At 42.5% G+C, this 8,368-nt stretch overlaps 1 protein-coding gene across 2 annotated transcripts in view; it reads left to right on the top strand.

The window, feature by feature from the left end:
- The first annotated feature begins 674 nt into the window (after positions 1–674).
- Positions 675–8,368, top strand: part of CSRP3 (cysteine and glycine rich protein 3) — a 20,419-nt gene continuing 12,725 nt past the window's right edge. For both annotated transcript variants that reach the window (XM_037737549.1, XM_017525894.2), the window contains exon 1: positions 675–783. The gene's annotated coding sequence lies outside the window, so the exon portion shown is untranslated. The remainder of the gene's footprint in view (positions 784–8,368) is intronic.

The raw sequence follows: 8,368 nt of genomic DNA, 5'->3' as shown, positions 1-8,368 counted from the left end.
AAAAAAAAAAAAAAAAAAAATGAAAGAAATAAAATATGAGTCTACAGAGACTTAACAAGACTTCTTATAAATATAATGTGATGTGATAACTATGCATTGCTGTGTCAAATTCTTAAGCAGAAAAAGATAATGATAAAGTAACTCAAAACTCTTTAGAGAAAACTTTGTCTCCTAGGACAGATGGAGTGACAGGTCTCAAGTGATGTGCTGACCTTTTTTTCCCCAAGCTTCTTTGAAGAGATTATCTAAGTATCGTTTCAGACACCCATCACTCTTATTTTTAGCTCTGAGCTCTCTTCACGAGTGTGGTGACCTGTGGCTTAGAGCTCCAGAGACTCCCAGATATGGCACATGATTCAGCTGCAGGTACCTTGCATTGATTTCCAGGAAGGTCGGTGGGCTGGAGGCCTGGAGAAATGATTTTTGATGTTAAACCCTTTGCTTTTGTTCCTGTTCCAACCACTTGATCAGGAATGACATACTTCATAAATTGATCCCTTGGTGCCATAAGCAATTGGCAATGAAAATAGAACCCAAGTGATATTGTTCTCCAAGAGGTTCACAGCCAGCTGCAGGGTGGGGGGAGACAAAACTCAGGGCTTTGGTCACAGGCTATTTTCAGCCTCTGATAGCAGTTGTGTTACTAACGTCTCATTCACCCTCTCCCTCGGCCTCCCTCCTGCCCTTCCCCCAGCAGGCCAAGGTTGGTGACAGCCTTCATATATTTAAAGAGGACAAGAGCCCCTCGGACTCAGTTGAGCTGAACAGAGACCACACAGGCAGGTGAGTGGAGTAAGATAGACATTTGGGCTGGAGGTGGGTTGGTTCTGTGGCTGGTTTGGACTATAAAGGGTTCCATAGAGTAAGGGCACACTTTACGTCCCAAGTGCCAGCCCCCTCTCTGGTTCTATGGAAGGAGGCTCAAGTTGTACTTGACTCTGGTATGGATCTAGCGGGTGTTAAAAAAATTCCTGCAAGGATGATTAATATTTGGGAGCTTAAGGCACCTCATAGGCAGAGAAATGAGTGAGGGATTCTTTTCATTATAAAACTACTTATGTGGTGGAATTACGTTTCCTGCTGTCTTAGTTGGAACAACTGGAAAGCAATAGGAAATAAGAGAAAGTCTACTGATCTTCTAGTTCTACAAGCACCATATAATTGGTGGATGACAGACTTTGAGAGGGTTCCTGCCCTCAGGCACTTGGCCTCTTCTTCTGCAAGGATCAATATAAATTGGTGACATTTTTCCAAACTGTAAAGTCCTGCGCAGATACAAAGCGATAAGCGATTATACTAGATGCAATATGCAAGACAGCTTTCCCATGCTCAAATTACGTGGAATTGTGTTATTCAAAATGTCATGGTGAATTACTGAGATTTCAGGCTTGTTGATTTTAAATTGATTTTTGTATCCTAAAGATGTTCAGCAACAGGCTTGCTTTTAATCATTTGAAATTAATCAAAACTGGACCCCAAAAAGGCATTGCTACATTGAAATATATTAAAAGCTCTATTAAATGGGAGGATAATTCAGCCAGTGGTTAGGATTCCCAGTGTTTCCTCTAGGTTTTAGTCAAGGACTTTCAAAAATATCCCAGTGAATGACAGGCATGGGTGTGATTGAGAATAAGAAGTGGTTTTAAGCAATGATCTGAGTGGAAATGCTGCTGAAAGATCCAAGCTGCTGCTTCAAATTTCTGCCCTGTTCCTGAGCCAAGCCAGTGACTCCTTCAAGAAGGAGGAGTTGAGTTACTGGTCTAAGGAAACTTGACTCTCTGCAATACAATTCAATGTGATTTAATAAGCATGTATGGGCCATCTCCTATGTTAGGGCTGGAGGGAGGTAGAGGCAGCTCTACACAGGGAAGGGTGGACTTAAACAGCAAGAAGCGTGGGGAATTGGGGATAGCCTGTGTCCTCAGTTTACGTCTGGGATTGAATCTCAATGCTGGGTACATCCAATTCATCACAATGCATGTAGAACTGTTTTATGACCCAGAAAATGTGGGGGAGTCTTCTGATTTGGCTTTTGTTCCTTTCTGAACAACTCGGTCGTTTGTGGTCAGTGGCAATGAGCCCAGGCTATTGGGCAGTAGGTGTAGCTGAGTCCCAGGGCTTGGTGTCCTCCCTGGGGTTCAGGCAGACAGGTGCTCTGCAGCTCAGACACACAAGCCATCCATCAGAGACAGGAGATGCAGGGCAGGGGGCAGGGGAGAGGGGGAGGGAAGGAGAGAAGGAGGGAATGAAAGAGAGAAGGGGGGGAGGAAGGGAGGAGGAAAGGAAGAGGAGCCACAGCAGCATTCAGCTGGCAAATGGCTAAAATCCCCTTGGAAGAAGTGGAGACAGAATCCTGTTAGAATACAAACTCAGAAATCCTGGGAACTTCAAGAAGAAAGTAAAGATAATCCGGTTATAAGCTAGTTCAAATTATAGCTCTGAATATCACTTAACTTTTCTGAGTTTCCATTTTCTGAACAATAAAATTAAGGGAAAGCCACCTCCCTCAAAGGGATTTGTGAGAATTGAATGAGGTAAAGTATAGGAAAGTACTTTTGTAAAGTTTAATATAACCGTACAAATGTGTGAGGCCGTTGAGAAAAGGCATACAGCCAAACCCGATGGGTTTTGGAGGATTTCCTGCTAAGTACAAGCGTGCTGATAAAAGTCCAGAGGTCAGAGTGGGTAACAAGCTGACCAGGAGTTAGAAGATAATTAATTTCTTTTACAAGAGGAAAGACACAGGGCTAGGAATATAATACACAGGAAATACAAGTCCTGAGGCAGGCAGATTTCCAGTTACAAGTGTGCCGTTCAGACATCTGGGAATAAATACTGTATTGAGGGTCAGGCTTCATGGTCAAAGAGATATGTGATGCCTGCAAATGTGAAAAACTGCAGTGACTCATCCCAGTGAAGAAAGGCAGAAAGGGAGACAGTAACGGTCTTAAAAGGCATGGAGGATGGAGCCTTTTCTGAGCTCTACTGTGGGAAAGGGTTGATCATGATTTGATGGTTGTTTACAGCCCTGGGCAGGCATGGAGTAAGTACTAGCTTATTTAAGGGTCACAAAAAGTCCTGCAAAACTCATTTTTCAGAGGAAGAAACTAAAGTTCAAGAAAGCGTAGGAATTGCCCAGCATCACAAGGCCGAGAAAGCAGCAGAGCCAGCAGGTAGACTGGGATATGAGGTGATCTTTAAAAATAAATTGTGGAGGTCAAAATAGAACAAAGAGTGAGTTTTGGGGAGTAAAAGTTGGCCATGTTTCAGATATAATTTCAGAAAAGTTGTAAGCTGCCCATGTTCTACAGCCTTCATTTAATGTATGTCTACCACGTCTGAGTTAGGCAGGTGTTGAACAATGAGAACAAGTGGACTCACAGAGAGGAGAATCACACATTGCGGGGGGCTAGGGGAGGGACAGCGGGGGGTGGGGAGGGTGGGGAGGAATAACATGGGGAGAAATGCCAGATATAGTATGCACCTATGCAACAACCCTGCATGACCTGCACATGTACCCCAGAACCTAAAGTAAAATTAAAAAAAAAAATTTAATTAAAAATTAAAAAATAAATAAAATATTATAAAGATATTGTTCAAATTGAAGGGCAAAGGCCAGGTTCAGCAATTTTCAAACTGTATGTACATTTAATAAAATCACTACTAATAAAAAATTATATTAAAAAAAAAAGCGGGGTGAGAGCCAAAACTCGGGTTTGTTTCCATGCTGGCAATGAGCAACCTGTGCTTCCTGGGCTCCGTGAAAGGGCCTCTGGCTGAAGGACATCATATATCTGGGTTCAGAAGCTCAGTAGGAAGCAGCCACTGACCCTGAATGTCCTATACCGAGGACTGAAGGGCACGGGCTCCCCTGGGCCACAGGGCCCCTGCCTGGGCATGCTGCCTCCAACCCAATCCAACAACCCAAGGGGCCAATTCTCACCCTGAACTGGGCATGCCTGTCCTGAGACATGACATACTCTGGAGGCTGAAAAAGCTGATTCACAGAATGAACCAGAAGGGCCATGGAGAACAGGCAGGGAGTGAGTTGTTTGTTCTAAAAGAACAGACTTGGAAACTAGCGAGAAAGTCATAGTGACAATAATAGTCATGATGCCAGTAACTACTTATTCAATTCCTGCTACGTGTTAAGTCATTCTGTACAGTGTCTTAGATAGTACTATCTGCTTTAACCTGAAAACAACCTTCCCAGACAAGCCTTCTCGTACTGTCTTTACACTGAGTACGCTGGGTCAGAGAATTTGAGCAACTTGCCCAAGGCTCAACAGCTAGTGTTTCTGAATTAAGCCTGGTTCTTCCAAAGCCCATGCTTTTTCAATATGGCTATGTCATCTTTCTTACCCAAATTAAGAGCAAATAAAGGACAGGGTTTGAGAGGGCACATCATTGGGTAGCTTTCTTCAAGGTGAGGCTTCAATCACTTTTGAGATCCTTAAATCTGTCTCAGGGTTTGAAGGACCCTTGAAGAGGCTTCAGTGTATAGCAGCTGCTTGTATGTCCATCCCCATCAGTAATGTGGGAGAAAATCAATAGTGTGGGAGAACTCTGCAGTTCCTTTCCATGTTGAACAGCAGTAACTCAGAAAGTCCTTTATTTCAGTGAATGAATTCAGTTTCTCTGTTAGTCCCACCCATGAGCACTCTCCGTGTCCCATGGAGAGATAATGGATCAGTCACATCTCAATGCCCATCAGCTGTGAAGTCTGGGTAGTAGGGGTGTTGACCCTTGTCCTCTCTCCAGTGTTATAAACAGGAGCATGAGATTCAGAACCAGCTTAACTGGGGGTTGAATGGCAGCTCTTCTACTTACTGGCTGTGTGACCTTGGAAAAGATACTTAAGCTCTCTGTACAGTTTACGTATCCACAAAAATGAAAATAAAATTTGCTCTGCACAGCTGTTGTAAGTATCAAACATAATATACATAAAGCCACTGACAAATAGTAAATGATAAATAGTAACTAATATTAATATAAGAACACAGCTTTGGAGTCAGAGAAACATAAGTTCCAATCTACTCATGTGACACATATCAGTCCCATGAACTTGGACTAATGTCATTTCCCAAAGCCTCTATTTCCTCATCTGTAAAGTAAATGTAATAATAGTGCCTACCTTGAAGGGTTGTTGTGAAGATTAAATGATATCCAAGGGCAGTGCTCCAGGCATGTTAGCTTCAATAATAAAATTAGAAATGACTATTATTATCACTTAGATTCCCGATATATGTTCCTATAATCCCAAATCTTTGCTTCAGCCAGTGTAGACAATTTAACTCACTGTTTGGAATCAGGCATCTAGTAGGATGACCAACTGGGTCAGCACTGAGCTGAAAATGGTGGCATTGTGGCACTGTGGCTTGAGGTCTCTGCCCAAAGTCATGGCCTAAAGTTCCCTCCTGGGTGCTCATTTTATGTACCCACCACTTTTGCCCTAACTCATCATTGTTCAGTGTTATAGTTGGTAGAGAAGGAAGAAAGGAAGGAAGGAAGGAAGGAAGGAAGGAAGGAAGGAAGGAAGCAAGCAGAGAGAGAGAGAGAGAAGAAGGGAGGGAGGGAAATGAAAAACGCAGGAAAGAAGGAAAGGAAGGGAGGGAGGGAGGGAGGAAGGAAGGAGGGAAAGAAGAGAGGGAGGGAGGAAAGAAAAGGAGGGAGGGAGGGAAGGAAGGAAGGAAAGAAGGAAGGAAGAAAGGGAGGGAGGGAGGGAGGAAGGGCAGGGAAGGGAGAAGTAGTTGGATTAGGGAGAATGTGCCCAAGATACACAGTTTGGTTATTCTCTTGAAAATTCAGATTGCTAAATGACGACTTAAAGGTGTGGCAGAACTAATTGGCTCTTACATTTCATACTACTGTACAACTTACAGAATGATTTGACAGTACTTGAACGGTAGGATCCTCCCAGCAATAATGAAGTAAAAGGGACTGCTGCCCCCATTCTAACGAAGACAATGAAGTTCAGAAAGATTGAATGGTTTTTTCCCAGATCACACAGCTTCGAAGAGGCAAAATAGAACTAGACCTCCAGCCTCTGGCATCTGATCCAGTGCTTTTCCCACTGCCCTGCTGAAGCACATTGCCAGTATAATCTCTTCTGTGGTATTGGTTAAATCTTAGTTTAAAAGTGGGCACAGGGTAGTCTCTCACTGGGATCTAAGTATCCAAATCTGGAGTCCGACCTCTTCCAAGTTGATGTCACAGGGCTGTCCATCCTATCTCATCCTTAAAAGTTCCAGGCTGTCTCCCATTTTAATCTTGACCCACGATTTGTCTGTGACAACACAGTCATCTTTGGGACTGGCCCAGAAAGTAGTGCCAGGTGGTGTGATGGAGATTGTGACCCAGGTGACAAACAGGGCTCAATGACGGGCAAGCCTATAATTGGTATCCCACCTTCCATGACCCTTGCCAGTACCAGGCAACGCTGATAAACAAATGGCCCATCCCTTGGTACCATGCCACGCTAAACTCACATTCCAGGCCTGTCTAGGGGAGTGTTGGGACACAAGAATTCCAAAGCAATGTGGGAAGCTGCAAAGCTTATGTTTGTAAGCCAAGACCTAACTGGGATTTCAAATCATAGCTCCTTAATTAGCACATTGGTGCCATTTGAATAATCTAAAGTAAAGTGGGCAAAAATAACTTCTCAATACTGCTTTAAATTCCATCATATTTCCATGACCTTGACAATGGTCCTGTCCAGGAGATACTATTATCAACATTTTTTTTACCCAAGTTCAAGGTTGAGGATGCTTTTTTTTTTTTTTTTTTTTGAGACGGAGTCTCGCTTTGTCACCAGGCTGGAGTGCAGTGGCACAATCTTGGCTCACTGCAACCTCCGCCTCCTGGGTTCAAGGGATTCTCTTGCCTCAACCTCCCGAACAGCTGGGACTATAGGCAAGCGCCACCATGCCCAGCTAATTTTTGTATTTTTAGTAGACATGGGGTTTCACCATGTTGGCCAGGATAGTCTTGACCTCTTGACCTCATGATCCACCCGCCTCGGCCTCCCCAAGTGCTTAGATTACAGGCATGAGCCACCGTGCCCGGCCTGGATTAAGGATGCTTTAAAATACCCTCTGCTTTTTGGCCTGTGAGATATCCTCTGTTTACCTCCATGGTTACATTCCCATCTTCAGAAATGGAACTGAGTGTCATTAATAGAATGCTTATGGATTTCTATTTTAAGTTTCAAGTCCTGATGATATATGTATGTCAGATGTTTATGACCACTTAAAAACAACCAGTGCTAGGATACATTAGCTTGTGAAGGAGGTATTATCTGTAATCTTATTCTCATTTTGAAAAGAATGCCTAGGCAATGAATGCATGCACACACACACACACACACACACGCACACACACACGCACAGTTATATATATTTTATCCCACAAGAGGTATCTCTGTCTCCTATTAACTTGCAAGACATGCCAATGAAATCCTCACTGCAGATTTGAAATGAGAATTTTGACCTAGGGTTGTTTTCATTGAACATTTCTATAACATTAATTTTTAAAGTGTCACTGTTATGTTCCTGGATGAAATTTATTACATTTCTCCTCTATTTTATATCATGCTGAAACTCAGGATCAAAATGAACATGAGCAAAATTATGTGAGTCTATTCTTTTCTAGAAAATGTATCATCTGTAATGAGAGAAGAATGGATTGTAGAAAAAGAAGTTAGCTGAGAAAATACCCCTACATGTTTACATTTTAAATATACCTGTATTATAAATGAGAAGATCAGGCAATCTTAAAAATCTATTCCAGCCCTAAAAGTCTGTAGTTTAAATGGAGTCCAAAATAAACAAATGTGGGCTCTTTAGAGCATATTTAGGCCTTTCTGCTTGCTCTTTTCTCTGCCTGAAATGCCCTTCCCCCTTTTCTGTATCTGGTTAACTCCTATTCACTCTTCAAAACCCCATTTGAATGTGATTTCTTCTGTGACCCTGCAACAGTTCACTGACCTCATCCTCAGTCTAACTGTGGGGAGCAACTTGGTCATTTGAGTTTCCATAGCATGTCTCCCAAGTCTCTTCTCTGGTACAGAGCATTCTGATTCTTGCCTATCTTCCTCACTACAACATGGGCTTCTCAATGTCAGCGGTCACAAACTACTTAGTTTTCTAAGTTTTCCCCTTTTATTCACTGAGTACCTAGTCCAGTGCTTGACACATGATAGGCAGATAGTAAATGCAGGGTGAATGAATGAATGAACGAATAAATGTGAGTTTAATTCTAAGTCTTTCCACTCAAAATCCACTACTCTTTCTAGTTTACTAAACAACCTGTACTACAGAAATTGAAAACTACATGCTTCCTTTTTTTTTTTTTTTTTTTTTTTTTTTTT

Source organism: Cebus imitator, unplaced genomic scaffold, assembly GCF_001604975.1.
Source record: "Cebus imitator isolate Cc_AM_T3 unplaced genomic scaffold, Cebus_imitator-1.0 Scaffold39, whole genome shotgun sequence".
In the NCBI taxonomy this organism is placed as follows: Eukaryota; Metazoa; Chordata; class Mammalia; order Primates; family Cebidae; genus Cebus; species Cebus imitator.
Note: the sequence above shows the minus strand (reverse complement) of the source record. Positions and strands in the feature narration are given on the sequence as shown.